At 44.2% G+C, this 14,125-nt stretch overlaps 1 protein-coding gene across 1 annotated transcript in view; it reads left to right on the forward strand.

Annotated features, from left to right (window-relative positions):
* The first annotated feature begins 10,624 nt into the window (after positions 1-10,624).
* The window catches only part of CCR6 (C-C motif chemokine receptor 6), a 145,726-nt gene continuing 142,225 nt past the window's right edge, over positions 10,625-14,125 (forward strand). Inside the window, exon 1 of the mRNA XM_078646881.1 lies at positions 10,625-10,729. The gene's annotated coding sequence lies outside the window, so the exon portion shown is untranslated. The remainder of the gene's footprint in view (positions 10,730-14,125) is intronic.

A 14,125-nucleotide genomic window follows, 5' to 3' on the forward strand; every position in this document is an offset into this window, starting at 1 on the left:
GTAAATACGAAGGGGACAGAGGACAGATATGGTGCCTCCCATTAAGGCTAAGAGTAAGCAATATATCTCAAGCCTGTGATTGCTGTGACAAGGAGGATGCACCTGGGCAGAGAGCAACGGCCTGGAGAAGTGTGATAAAAGTTGTGCGAATACAGTGTGACCTGCTTTCATTATTTAGCTAACATTCCGGGAGCGTGGGAAGGTATATACGCCACGGGCTTTCTTGCTGAGTGCTAGCATGAACATGACACTTTGCCCTGGGTGCGATTGACCTGGAGGTACCTTCCTGCTTTTCACACCCCCTGTCATCTCAACTAATCCAGTGATCTAATACTCAGGCGATGAGCCAGGTGAAGCCGCCATTCAGCCATCCATTTCTGTTCTCCACTTACAAACCTGGCCCCGTGGAGCTGCCCCTTTACAGCAGGATCAGGGAATGTCGGGATCTCGATGATGGTTGAGCACACTTAGAGTTTATCTCAAAGGTTCCTTGTTCCATAATTCGAAATTTGGCTATATTTCAGTTTTGTGCGTAAACACCTTTACAATAATCTTTGTCCATTAGGTAGTAAAGACGATGAAGTTGATCTCGTTAGCCTATTTATTGCTCATATATCTGTTACCATAGTACAGTAACACCAGTCAAAGGGGCTCCTGGGGCTGGATAAAAATAATTTTTGTAGTGGAGTTTGACAGTGCCATAACCTAGTTAAAAATAAGTGACGTTTTGATTGTTTTTCTGCCCTCTGTTCCCTCATTGTAATTGTTTTTCTGCCCTCTGTTTCCTCGTTGTGATCGTTTTTTCTGCCCTCTGTTCCCTCGTTGTGGTAGTTTTTTCTGCCCTCTGTTTCCTCGTTGTGATTGTTTTTTCAGCCCTCTGTTCCCTTTGAGTGGCTCTCTCTGTGTGTGGCTCTCTCTGTGTGTGTTTGTGTGTGTGGCTCTCTGTGTGTGTGTGTGTCTATGTGGGTGTGTATGGCACTCTGTGTGTGTGTGTCTGTGTGTGTGTGTGTGTGAGTGGCTCTGTGTGTGTGTGGCTCTCTGTGTGTGTGTGGCTCTCTCTGTGTGGGTGTGCGTGTGTGTGGCTGTGTGTGTGTGTGTGTGTGTGGCTCTGTGTGTGTGTGGGGGGGGCTTTCTGTGTGTGTGGGGGGCTCTGTGTGTGTGGGGGGCTCTGTGTGTGTGTGGGGCTCTGCGTGTGGGGCTCTGAGTGTGTGTGTGGGGCTCTGTGTGTGTGTGGCTGCGTGTGGCTGTAAGTGGCTGTGTGTGGCTCTGTCTGTGTGTGTGTGGCTCTGTGTGTGTGTCTCTGTCTGTGTGTGTGGCTCTGTGTGTGTGTGTGTGTGTGTGTGTGTGGCTCTGTCTGTTTGTGTGTGTCTCTGTCTGTGTATGTGTGTGGCTCTGTCTGTGTGTGGCTATGTCTGTGTGTGTGTGTGTGTGTGTGTGTGTGTGTGTGTGGCTCTGTGTGTGTGCGTGTGTGTGTGTGTGACTCTGTCTGTGTGTGTGTGGCTCTGTCTGTGTGTGTGTGTGTTGGGCTCTGTGTGTGTATTGGGCTCTGTGTGGGTAGCTTTTTTTGTAGGTGGGTCTGTGTGAGGGTGGCTCTGTGTGTGTGTGTGTGTGTGTGTGTGTAGGTGGGTCTGTGTGAGGGTGGTTCTGTGTGTGTGTAGGTGGCTCTGTGTGTGTGTGTGGGTGGCTCTATGTGATGACTCTGTGTGGGTGGCTCTGTGTGGGTGGCTCTGTGTGTGTGGGGGTGGCTCTATGTGAATGACTCTGTGTGGGTGGCTCTGTGTGGGTGGCTCTGTATGTGTGTGTGGGTGGCTTTGTGTGTGTGGCTCTGTGTGTGGGTGCAAATGCAATAGGTCTCGCATTTGCGAGAGATTAAGCTATTGGCATTGTAAATGACAATGCCATTTATTTATATGTTTTAAAAACAAAAACATAAATAAAAATAATGTCATGAGCAATGCCAATAGCTCTAACTTTAACAATGCCGAGACCATTGCATTGTAAATGCTTGTTTTTCATTCAGTGAAAATTGAAGCAAAAGGGAACAAAGATCTGTCTACTAGCAGAGAGAATCGAACCATTCAGGGAGCTGCGTCCCCTGTGATATCTGGCTTTGTCTCCAGACATAGCCTAGGACAATCTGTTGGCTGTGCAAATACAGGCTGTAATCTACCATGGCTCAGCTATGGAGCTTTGATTAGGATATGTAGGAAATGTATACAAACAAATATAACATTTAGGGCCTTATTCTGATGTGGTTTGGAGAGCTTCTCTACCGAATGGGATTGGGAATGGTTTCCAACGGAATCGGATCAAGAGAGTCCAACTGACCGAGTATGATGCATCGGATGCTTCCAGATACAATTTGGTTGGACTCCCATTGACTTAAATGGGAGCCTTTGTTCAGACCGCATGCATAGGTTTCCATTAAAGAAATAGGTGACTGAGGAACATTTGGCACCCTATGGCGGGCACCCCCTGGTGCCTGCCACACTGTGCATGGCTGGTAAGAGAAGACCCATGGGTAACCCCAGGGGCACGATTGGGAAGGCTCCAGGTGCAGGGGGGCCCACTATAGCCCCCAAAGGCTAATTACGACTGCGGATTCGAGTCAGACGGCACAATTTGGAAAGGTTGTCAAAATCCAGCATTGTACTCCGTCGTTTGGAAACGCAGCCCGTAGAGAAGTACAAATCTGCTCCGTACGGCTCGGTCATTCCAAATGCCGTTAGGTTTGGATTGGGATATTACTAATGCCTAACTCGCATCATACTCGGTCAGTTGGAAACCTTTTCGAGTCGGTTGGAAAGACACATTCCCGATCAGATTTGGACAGAGCAAATGCCTTTAGGAGGCCTTCCTAACCACATCAGAATAAGGCCCTTAGTCTTTTGTACTACTTGCTTTCTTTATGTTCACTCTTGGCAATAGTCTCATGTTTTTGTCATGTCATTGCTAAGCTGACTCCTGGAGGGAGAAGAGAATGGGTGCCACAGATGGTTGCAAACACAAAATGATAAGCAGAATATAGCATCAGCAGTGAGGTTACGATGACATGTTTTGCTGTTGATGGGAGTGTCTGGACTTCATCTAGCGAAGTATGCCAGTAACTCATCAGAATCAGCAATGAACTGTAAATACTGCTACCAATTCAAAGCAAGTGTAAGACCAGGAAAGGCAATGTAAATAAATGCTGCTAACTAAGCAACATCTCACTTCATGGTTCACGAGTGGGCCCATTATTACTTTATTTACACAACATTCCTACTCCATACGTGTTCATTCTCCACTTCTCCAGTTTAATATTTTGTTTTTTTATTTCCATCTCTCTCTATGGTCTCGGCTATGCAGGTTGTTTTTTTTTTTTATTTCAAAATTTTTTATTGAATTGAATAAATTTCACATGTACATTGTATACAGTTGTCTTTCTTGGGCTGCTTTACATGTATGTTGCTCAGTGGTAGCAAAGAGAAGGAGAAAGAAGGAAGAAAAGAGAGGGGGGGGGTGTTATTGCGACAGATACTCGTCTAGGGCTGCCCACATGTCTTCTTTGGCTGTGTGGTTCGCCGCCTTGTGTCTGGCGGTGATGTTGTCTGCCCCTCGAAGGAATGTTACCCAGTTAAACCAGCGCTTGAAAGTGGCTTTGCTGGAGTTCTTCCAGTACCCCAGAATATTTTTAACAGCTGCCGCCAGGAGCATGTCTACTAAGTCTCGTATTTCTTTGGATTGGAGTTGTGGCTCTAGGAATCCGGTGATTATCCCTGCTAGCCCTCGTTGTATCTGGCAGCCCGTTATCGAGTCTATTAGGTTGTATACTTTGCTCCAGAACGCTTTGACTTTGGGGCAGTCGTATAACATGTGGGCTAGGTCTCCAATTGCTTTGTGGCAGTTCCAGCACTCGCTGTTGTCGGTAGCCCCAACTCTCTCTAGTTTCGCCGGTGTCCAGTGTAGTCTGTGTAGTATCCAGTATTTTGTTTGTGCTAACTGTGGTGTGATCTTGTTTTTGGACGCTGATGTCCATAGTCTGGCCTTCTCTTCTTCACTTAGTGGTCTGTGGATGGTCTCTTCCCAGAAGGCTATTGTTTTGTCATTAAGTGTGGTGGTGCGTGGTATGATTATTTTGTAGATCTGCGCTGTTTGGTGACCTGTCGTGTTTAGGTTCTGTGCGTACTGTATGATGGTTGGTTTGTGTTTGGAGAGGTTCGCTTTGGTGATGGCTGCTTTGATTCTTAGGAACTCGTAGAATTCCTTGTCTGGTAGGCCAGTTGTTTGTTGGATCATCTTGTAGGTGAGTGGGTTGTTCCCTACCTCTAGTTGTGCCGGTGTAGTTATACCTCTGCTGAGCCATTCTTTGCTGTCTAGCGTTTTCCCTTTGTATGTGATTTTGGAGTTGTACCATAATGACTCCCATTTGGTGCCTCTGATGCTTACTTCTAGCTCTTTATCTAATTTCATTAGTGCTGTTTTTGTGTTCCGTATTATTGAGTTTTTGGCTTCTGGGTGTCTGTTTGCCGTGAGGGCCATGATTGGATCTGCTCCTCCTAAAATGCTCCTTTCTAGCTCCAGCCATACTGGCATATATTCTGGTGTTGGTGCTAACCAGTGTAGCCCTTGTTTGGCAAGGCATGCCGTCTGGAAGGCCTTATAGTTTGTGAGGTTCAGTCCCCCTTGCTCTTTTTTCAGCCTGAGCTTTGCTAGACTTATTCTAGGTTTTTTACCTCCCCATAGGAACACGTTAATGGCTTTGTCGATTTGTTTGTGGAAGTCTGTCGTTAGTGATAGCGGTAGCATGGACAGCAAGTAGTTGAGCATTGGGGTGATCATCATCTTAACTGTCTCTACTCTGCCCCACCAGCTGACGAATTTGGGTCCCCATGTGTCTAGCTTAGTTTTGATCTTTTTCAGCATTGCTTCCTCGTTGTGCTCTAGTGTTGATCTGAGGTCCTTCCCAAAGAGGAGTCCCAGATATTTTAGGGGTTTCGTTTGCCACGCCAGGCCTGACTTGCCTAGTACTGCTCTGGTAGTGTGGCAGTTCATTGGTTTGCATTCTGATTTGTCCCTGTTGAGTTTATACCCTGAGACGTGTGCATATTCCTCTATTGTTTGTACCAGTGCCTCGATTGACTCCCGTGGGTTGCTTGTGGTGATCAGGATGTCATCCGCATAGGCCGCGAGTTTGAAGGCTTGACCCTCCACTTTCACACCTGCGATCTGCGTGTTTGTTCTGATCATGTGGAGAAGGGGTTCTATTGCCAGCAGGAATAATCCTGGCGACAGGGGGCAGCCTTGCCTTGTCCCTCTACTTAGGGTGAAGGTTTCTGATGTTGCTGCGTTCACTACCACTCGAGCTCGGGGGGTTTTGTATAGGGACATTATCATTCCTCTGTATTTATCTCCAAATCCGAATTTGCGCATGCATTCGTTTAGGAATGGCCATGAGACTCTGTCGAAGGCTTTTTCTGCGTCTAGTGCAATCATTACTGCCTTCTCTGTGCTGTTTGCCGTGCGGTTTATTAGGTGGCAGAGCAGTCTTGTGTTATCCTGTGAGAGCCTGTTTCTCAGGTATCCCACTTGTGTTTTGTGTATGAGGGTGGGTAGGTATGTGTTTATTCTAGCTGCCATTACTTTAGCGTAGATTTTACAGTCTACGTTTATTAAGGATATCGGCCTATAGTTTTGTGGGAATTGTGGGTCCTTCCCTTCTTTGGGGATGACAATAATGTTTGCCTCTGCCATTGAGTCTGTCATGCTTCCTTTCTCTGCACACGTCTGGAATACTCTCACTAATATGTCCTTAAGCTGCGTTTGGAACTTTTTGTAAAAGGTCACTGTAAATCCGTCCGGCCCCGGGGCTTTGTTGGGTTTGAGTGTGTCTATGGCCCTCCCTACCTCTGCTTTTGTTATGTTTTGGTCTAGCGCCTCACTTTGTTCGCGGCTTAGTTTGGGTAGGTCAAGTTTCTCGAGAAGGTTCGCCCCTCCATCCGCCTTTAGTGCTGTGTCTGCGGTGTATAGGTCTTTGTAAAACCTCCTGAAAGTTTCGAGGATTTGTTTGTTCCCTGTGTGCGTTTTGTTGTCTGTGTCGGTGATCGCTGCGACTGAGTGTTGTCTCTCTTTGGCTTTTAGGTACCCTGCAAGTGCCCTACCTGCTTTGTTGGCTGAGCATAAGTTTATGGATTTGTATTTGTTTATTCATGTCGTTGCTCTCTCGCTTAATAGTCTGTTGAGTTCATACTTTTTCTTTGTTAGTGCCGTGAGTGTGTTCCTGTCTAGTATGTTTGCGATGTGGTTGTTCTCTAGTTCCTTTATCTGTTCTTCCAATTCTTTAATGTGTTTGTTCCTTTTTTTGTTCATTCTTGCCTTAATACTTATAAGTTTCCCCCTTATTGTGGCTTTGAGCGCGTCCCACAGTGTCTCCTCCTCTGTATCTTTTGTGTCGTTAAATAAGAGATATTCTTTGATCGCCTCCTCAATCTCCCCGGTGTTGGCTGGATCCTCAAGTATATCGCTATTGAGACGCCACCCCCTGCTCGGTAGCTCATTGTGTTTCCCACTAATGGAGAGGGAGATGTGGGCATGGTCTGAGACTGTTATCGGTCCTATTTCCGTTCTGTCCGTCAAGTGTGTGTGTGAGCTTGACATGAGGATATAGTCTATTCTGCTATATGAGTTGTGTGGTGCTGAATAGAATGAGTACTCCCTGGCACTGGGGTGTTGTAGTCTCCATGGGTCCGCTAGTGCGAGCTTGGTGCAGAGGTTTTTGAGTGTGTTCTGTTCTTGTGTGTCATGGCTTGGCCTGTGTGGGTGCCTGTCTGTGGCATTATCCATCGCCTCGTTCATGTCCCCTGCCATTATCACTAGTTCTCCCAGTGGGATCCTACTGAGCTCGCTCTCTACCTCCTCCCAGAACTTTTTTTTTGAGGCATTCGGCCCATAGATGTTAGCTATGTGCATTACTTCCTCTCCTCTTTTGATGCTTGTGACTAGTCTCCTGCCTTCCATGTCCGCTGTACTGCCCAGAGTCTTGAATTTCCCTTTCTTGCTTATAATGGTTATCACCCCTCCTTTTTTGTTGATTGCTGGTGAGCAAGCTATGTCGCTTATCCAGTTTGCCTTAAGTTTGTTAGCATCCTCTATGGTTACTCTAGTCTCTTGAGCACGTACACGTCGGCTTTGAGCCTATTCAGGTAGTCTAGTGTTTTCCGTCGCTTGACGGGGTGGTTGAGGCCTTTGACGTTTAGTGACACAATCTTGATGTCAGATGTAATCTGTGCTAGGCCTTGAGTGTTGTGAGTAGTCATGGTATACCTATAGGATAGCTGCTCTCTGGGTTGTGACCTTTGTATGATCTCTGCCTCCGGTGTGGACTCACCTCTCTCCACCCGTCTTTGGGCCCCCCCCGGGGTCTGGGTTGGGATAGGGAAGTATGTATAAGTAGGTGAAAGGGAAGTAAGAAAGAAGAAAAGAGTTGATAGCCCCACCAATCAAGGATTGTCCGCGCTGCATGCCCCACCCCCTGCCTCCACCCTCTCTCCCTCCCCCCCTCCCCCCTCCCCCCTGTCAAAGTACTGTAAACGAGGCTATGCAGGTTCTCATCTTTGAAGCTGCTGCTATAACACTTAAAGACACAAAAAGAAAAACACTGTATTTGAATGTAATATGGTCCTACATTTCCATATTAAATGTGTCCCATTTTTCTTCCAAGACACAACATTAACATTAGCTGCATGTTTTCCACAACTATCGGTTTTATTCATTGAACTTAACTATTGACTTGGGATCTATTCAAAGCAGGTTGTCATGTAGGTTTACAAAGGCTTTTGCCCACATTTTACAGAAATGTGTGTTTTCTTTGCACACATATTAAGACCACTTTAATTGAAGAAGGTGTCAATCAGAAATGCTATTATCCTATTTGTTGCAACATCACCCATGTCCTTTACTACAGTCTACTCAGAATGAAGATTAATTAAGACTGCTACATACATGTCCTAATTTCCCACAGCAAATACAGGACCAGTAAAATGTAAGGCCAACTTTCCCCCAAGATTTCATTGGTAACTGCATTGGAAGACAGAGGTGGCTGGCATACACCTTTAAACGTATCACAATCAGTATAAGCACACGTATTTTACTCTTTCTACTCTCTCCCTGTCTAGACCACGCCACCAGAATGACTGTCTTGTCTCGTTCTTCTTTTCATCATATTTCACACATCAGTTTTATCATCTCATCCCTTATTTCTGTCAGTGGTACGATTTAGTGTCTTCTCAACACTTCTCTTTCCTTTATGTTCAATTCACAGTTTATGTAGGTAAAGTAGTTTTCTTCTGAACCCTGATCTCCTCTACAATTTCATTCCTTCATCAGTTGTTCTTTCACCAGATGTATCCTGCTGTGTGGCTTCATCCTATTCTTCAGTCTTCAAAACAAGCTCATCTCCCTCCACCATCTCAACCTCAAACTCCTTTTTATTACCACTAATCCACATCTGCTACTACATGCGTTGACCCATTCACATACAGCACTTCAGAATCATATTTCATTAAGCCTAACAAGCATCATGAGATACCTCACATAAAATTGCAGCCAGTGCCCCTACTGCATTTGAAGACATAAATGAGGTGTTATGATCTGCCTCCATTTTTACTGAAATCCCCCACACGAAGACCAGAAATGTTTGACAGCCCAATAGCAGGCTTACGCCTCTTGGTCTCAAACAGAATGCTGCAACTCAGCGCCCCTCAATCTTCTTGACACAATGGCAGCTCTCCCAACCCTCTCTTGGATTCGACTTGGAGCATTGGAACACCACCTTGATGAGTTAGCGTTGCCCATGTTCTTTGCAACAAGTCACTGGCTGCCCCTTCCGTCCAAATGGAACTCAAGAGAGCTTTGGGAGAGGTGATGGAAGGTGGAGTTAGTGGGGGTGGAGCATCGACCCTTCCATGGTAAGTACTCTTTATAAAATGTACTTGTTGCAGAAAGCATACCCCTATACTTTCCCCTCTCCGGGCCCACTTCACAAAGGTAAAGTTAGATGAAAGTCTAACTTTACGACTTTCGGTATTCAAAAAGGGCATTTACGAGTAGTAAATGCCCTTTGTGAATAATCGAAGGTCGTAAAGATAGTCTTTCATCTAACTACTTTGTGAATCAGTCCCTCCCTCCATGTTCATCCTCGTCCTTTTTTTTTTTTTGATACTTTTTTTTGTTTGACATTTTTTATTGAGCGTAAAAAAAAACCATAGCAGACATGTTTATCGAGGTACATAAAGCAGACAAGTTTGCACACTTTCCAATCTCATATTATAAATAGACAATAAGTAGAACAAATGTCATAATCCATTTGTACATGATAAATATGATACACAAGATATACAGAAAAAGAAAGATAAAACCTATAGAATATTGAGTCTCATATTTAAAACGTACACTAATAAAAAGAGCAAATTAATATCCTATTTTACATAGTATGCGATACCAGCATTCTAAATAGCACCTCAGTGATAACATGTGACCCCCTCCCTTAATGACCTATATGATTACAGTCTTTCCTTTGAGAAGTGGTACTTCATAATTAGTTTGATTCTGGATCCTGAGCTCCCTCCTGGGGTCTACACTCCTTTTAACTGTTACAGTACCATAAAGAGGTTGATAATCGCTGATGTTAAATTTATACAAAAAAACATAACTAAATTACATAGTACCATTTGTATACGTGGTTACAGTATAGCCCTCCCAGATCATCCCAAATCTCTGCACCGCCCCATCCTCCTCCTCGCGTAGGCCTCAAATGTGTAGGTCCTTTCCAGCCTACCCCTATATATCCCCTCTCCGGGCTCGATTCACAAAGGTAAAGTTAAACGAATGTCTAACTTAACGACTTTGGGTATTCACAAAGAGCATTTACGCGTAGTAAATGCCCTGATTGAATACCGAAGGTCGTAAAGATAGACTTTCTTCTAACTTTACTTTGTGAATCGGGCCCTCCATGTTCATCCTTGTCCTTGAGCATGACTCAGTGGCTTAACCCGTCCTACTGTGTGAGCCTGCAGACAGGCGAGACCATGTGGCAAAGCTCGGCTATTGCATTCCATCCCTGTATTTTATTATTTAAAAGTGTGTATTAAATAAAATAAGATGCGATATTGGAAACCAAATGTAAAGCAGATTTGCAAGCAGATGCCTGTTAAAAAACAGGAGTCGATCCCGTCACAGCTCTAAACTATAAGTTAGGGGGATTTCAAACATCAGTTCACTTTTATAGCAAGTCGCCCTAAACTCCATATTTAACTTCTCACAATTTTCCGTTGGCAATCGTTGGGCGTTTGGTTTCTTTTTGAGCCGATTTGACAATTAGCTGAAAGTGACCTTTTTGAGAAAAACAAAGAAACGATCATTTTCCACCTCAGAACCCGAGGCGCACGTGACGGCAGCAGGATGGCGGACTTGTGGTGAGGAGCCGCAAAACCTGAGTGCAAATAACATAGATTTAAACGTGAAGATAACATCTTTTTCGGGGAACTACTGTAAGGCATTGTGCAGTAAAGGTGTAGAAACTGGCTGATTGTGCATAATCTTTTGCATGAAATCTTTTTTTTAAAGGCTGCGCGCGCGCTCACACTTGCAGGAGTTTTACGCATTTGGAGGGCAAACCGCTAGCTAACACAGCCTTCTTGTAGGAACATTTGAGTATTGTAGGAGTGTGAAACGCGTGCTGATTTTCGGTCAGGTAAGCCAGTTAATATTTCATTATGTTAATTATGCATATCAGCCTTTTAAATGATGTAGGCAGAGGGAACATGCGCAATGCGTGCTGTATTTTTTTCCGGGTTTGTGACTGGCGTGGGTAAATGGAGATAAGAAAAAAAATAGCTAAACAAATACATTTTAAAAAACGGACTTTAGCTTGGATAAACTAGCTTAATTAACAAAAAATGTCAATACAGCTTATATCATTTGTGTGAATTGTAGCTGACCAATTTTCAAACGGTTTAAACTAGATCCAGTTTTAGCACACTGGGTTTTGGACAGTTGCCTGTATGGCCATTGACCAGCAGAACACACTCGTTTTAAAATTAAAATGTAGGCACAAACTGGAAATTTAGATTATTTTGATAGAACAAAGCATATATATCTGTAATCTCCGTTAGCAATCATATTTTGAACGAGCCTAATAGGATTTTTTTCCCTTTTCTGTTCTGACAGTTAATGCAATTTTTGGATAGGCCTTTTCTCTTTTTGCAGCTGTATGAACATATTTCCGTATTTCTTATTTATTTTTTATTTTGCCATTTTTTGTTGGTATGTAATAGTGATTTTTTTTTACAGTGCTCTGCTTTCGACTACATTTGATGGGGCACATTTCCATGCAATAATGTGTACGATTGTTCCTTTTACGTGGAAAACAAATGCGCTGAGTAAAATAACTCCCTTTCAAAACATAAATAATTCGTTCTTGTAAGAGTAACATTTTTCTAAAGATCATGTAAACTGCTAGCTAAAATCATTAAAAAAAAACTTTTGATCTACTTTGCGCTGGCCCTTACTGATACTTTTGTGAAATCATGCCTTTTTACAACTAAGTGAGTTATGTTTAACCATGTACACAATTTCATTGTGCTCCTTTGCCCTATGATGAGAGCACAGCACGTTTTTAACATCATTTAACAAAATTTGTTTATTTGTTATCAATGTATTGCATTTTAGCACTTTAGGAAGAGCAAATATCTTCCCTGCCTCTAAGAAAAATACCTAAAGTTAATTAATTCATGAAAACTTCTACTCTTATGCAATTCCCCACGATTCTCTTATGTGAAGTGGACGTAATGCAGCATAACTGCAAATCTTCCACAGTGCTATGGTGACTGTTGCTTCTAACGGTTTTTTTCTGTTGTTCAGGTGATTTGTGGCTGACGGACACAGGAATTATGTTACATATTTAGAGGTATACTTTAGCAACAATAAGGTGTGTTTGCAGCATAAAGCCTGGGTCCATGGTGTTCCAGAGAGGTGTGTGTGGACAGAACCTGCTGTCTTGGTCCATATCCAGAAAGATGTCACTGTGCAGAGCACCTGGTGCTGAAGTCCGCCTGGTTTTTTTGGTCTGGCAGTAGATCTACTTGATAGGCTCCTCCAGGGGCAGTGTTTTTGTTGCCCCATGGGATCCTGACTATGAGAGGTGCTCCCATTTGCAGACCAGTAAAACCAGGCGGACTTCAGCACCAGGTGCTCTGCACAGTGAAACCTTTCTGGATATGGACCAAGACAATAGGTTCTGTCAACACACACCTCTCTGGAACACCATGGACCCAGGCTTTATGCTGCAAACACACCATATTGTTGCTAAAGTATACCTCGAAATATGTAGGACATATACACATAATTCCTGTGTCCGTCAGCCACAAATCACCTAAAGAACAGAAAAAAAGTCTTAAGAAGCAACAGTCACCATAGCACTGTGGACGTTTTGCAGTTATGCTGCATTACGTCCACCTCACAGAAGAGGATCGTGGGGAATTGAAAACGTATTCTGCCTATAGACTTGACAGACACTGGATAGCTCGCAAATTATTTATTTACGAGCAGCTTCTGTCTACCACAAAAAAATCTGCCTCGGGCAGTTTGACATTGGCTCCCACAAGAGCCAATATCTCACGAGGCCCCGCCTCTTTCTGTGAACTTCGTGTGAACAGTGGGGGGAAAAGGGAAATGTCCTTCGGCAGAGTAAATATATCTGGCAACATTGAAACCCAAGGGGAGAAAGTGGAGCCCAGCGCGCCAGCTTAGGGTGATTGTTCTCACTTTAAAGCACTTTATTTTCACTTTTAGAGCTGGAGACCTGGTAACGCGGCACACTATGCATGCAAACACAGATGCCAGCTATTGGGTGAGAACCTTTTCTCTGGCGGAAACATTTCTCCCTTTGTTAAGCAACATGAGTTAATCTTTTTAGCAAATGTTTTCCACCTCCCGCTCTCTAAGCGCCAGCGTCGGTGAGAATTGGGCCCGAAGTGCGGATTCCATTTGGGCACAAGGCGATGAGAGATGGGGACAGAAACTGCATTCAATGGGGCTCGGATATTTTGTGCGACTTTCTGCTACAAACCCCTGTCAGCTGAATGAATACTGGAGGCATGTGTTCAATGGAAACAGCCTGGTTGGTTGCGACAAGGTGCTAAATGTATGTAGAAACCTCAATGGAAAAAAAAACTATTTTATGAAAAACAGCTTCAAATCTGCTGGTGTGTTTTTATAGGTACAATTTCCACCCAGCCCATGTCACATGAAGCACCCTAAGTTGGCAACTCCTGCATCAACAATAACAAGTAACAAGCGGGGCAGTGCGGCAACTGTGAACGCGCTAATTGGTAACTGATGCGCACTGCAAACAATTTAAGGAATGCAGCGGGCTGCTGCTCGCTCCCAAGAAGGCTAGGCCAGGGCACAGAGAAGGTGGGTCATGCACCCGCCTTGGACCAATTGCGTGCTGTCTTTCTTAGAAAGATGCATGCAAAGGCCAATTCCGGGTGCTAAAAAAAAGCACACGCACGAGAGTGTGTTTAGCGTAGAAAAGCCCTTAATAAAAGCCTCACAGAGCAACGCATGCGCGCTGGCTCAGTTGAGACCTAAAAAGTGCCCCCCCCCCATTAGAGAACCAGATAGCCTAAAAGGTGCCCCACATTTGCAAATCCGAGCAGTGTTGAACGTTGTAAAGGCATACTGTATGGATACTTTACAAGGTATGGGCGAGGACTTGCATTTGTTTTTGATGCAGGCAATGCTTGTGTTAGTATTAGTGAAATCAACAGGAAAAAAATAACACACCAGGGCCATAAACAAGGCCACAAATGAATAAAATACTGTTCTTATGAATCATCCTCCAGGAGCAGGAAAGAGTTCCCTGACAAATAACACAGGAATGGAGAGGATGTGGTGCAGTGGCCAGAGCTGCTGACTCGAGAGCTGGGGATCTCGGTTCGAATCTACTTGGCAGCAACATCCTGTGATTCTATGCAAATCAATTAATCTCCCGGGAGACATTGCTAAATACATATGCTGCAAGAGTAAAAAGCAAAAAGAGGCAAAACTGTATGAAAAAAAAAGTTCCACCAAAGCGGATGTTAAC

Source organism: Lissotriton helveticus, chromosome 6 (genome assembly GCF_964261635.1).
Source record: "Lissotriton helveticus chromosome 6, aLisHel1.1, whole genome shotgun sequence".
Taxonomy (NCBI): domain Eukaryota; kingdom Metazoa; phylum Chordata; class Amphibia; order Caudata; family Salamandridae; genus Lissotriton; species Lissotriton helveticus.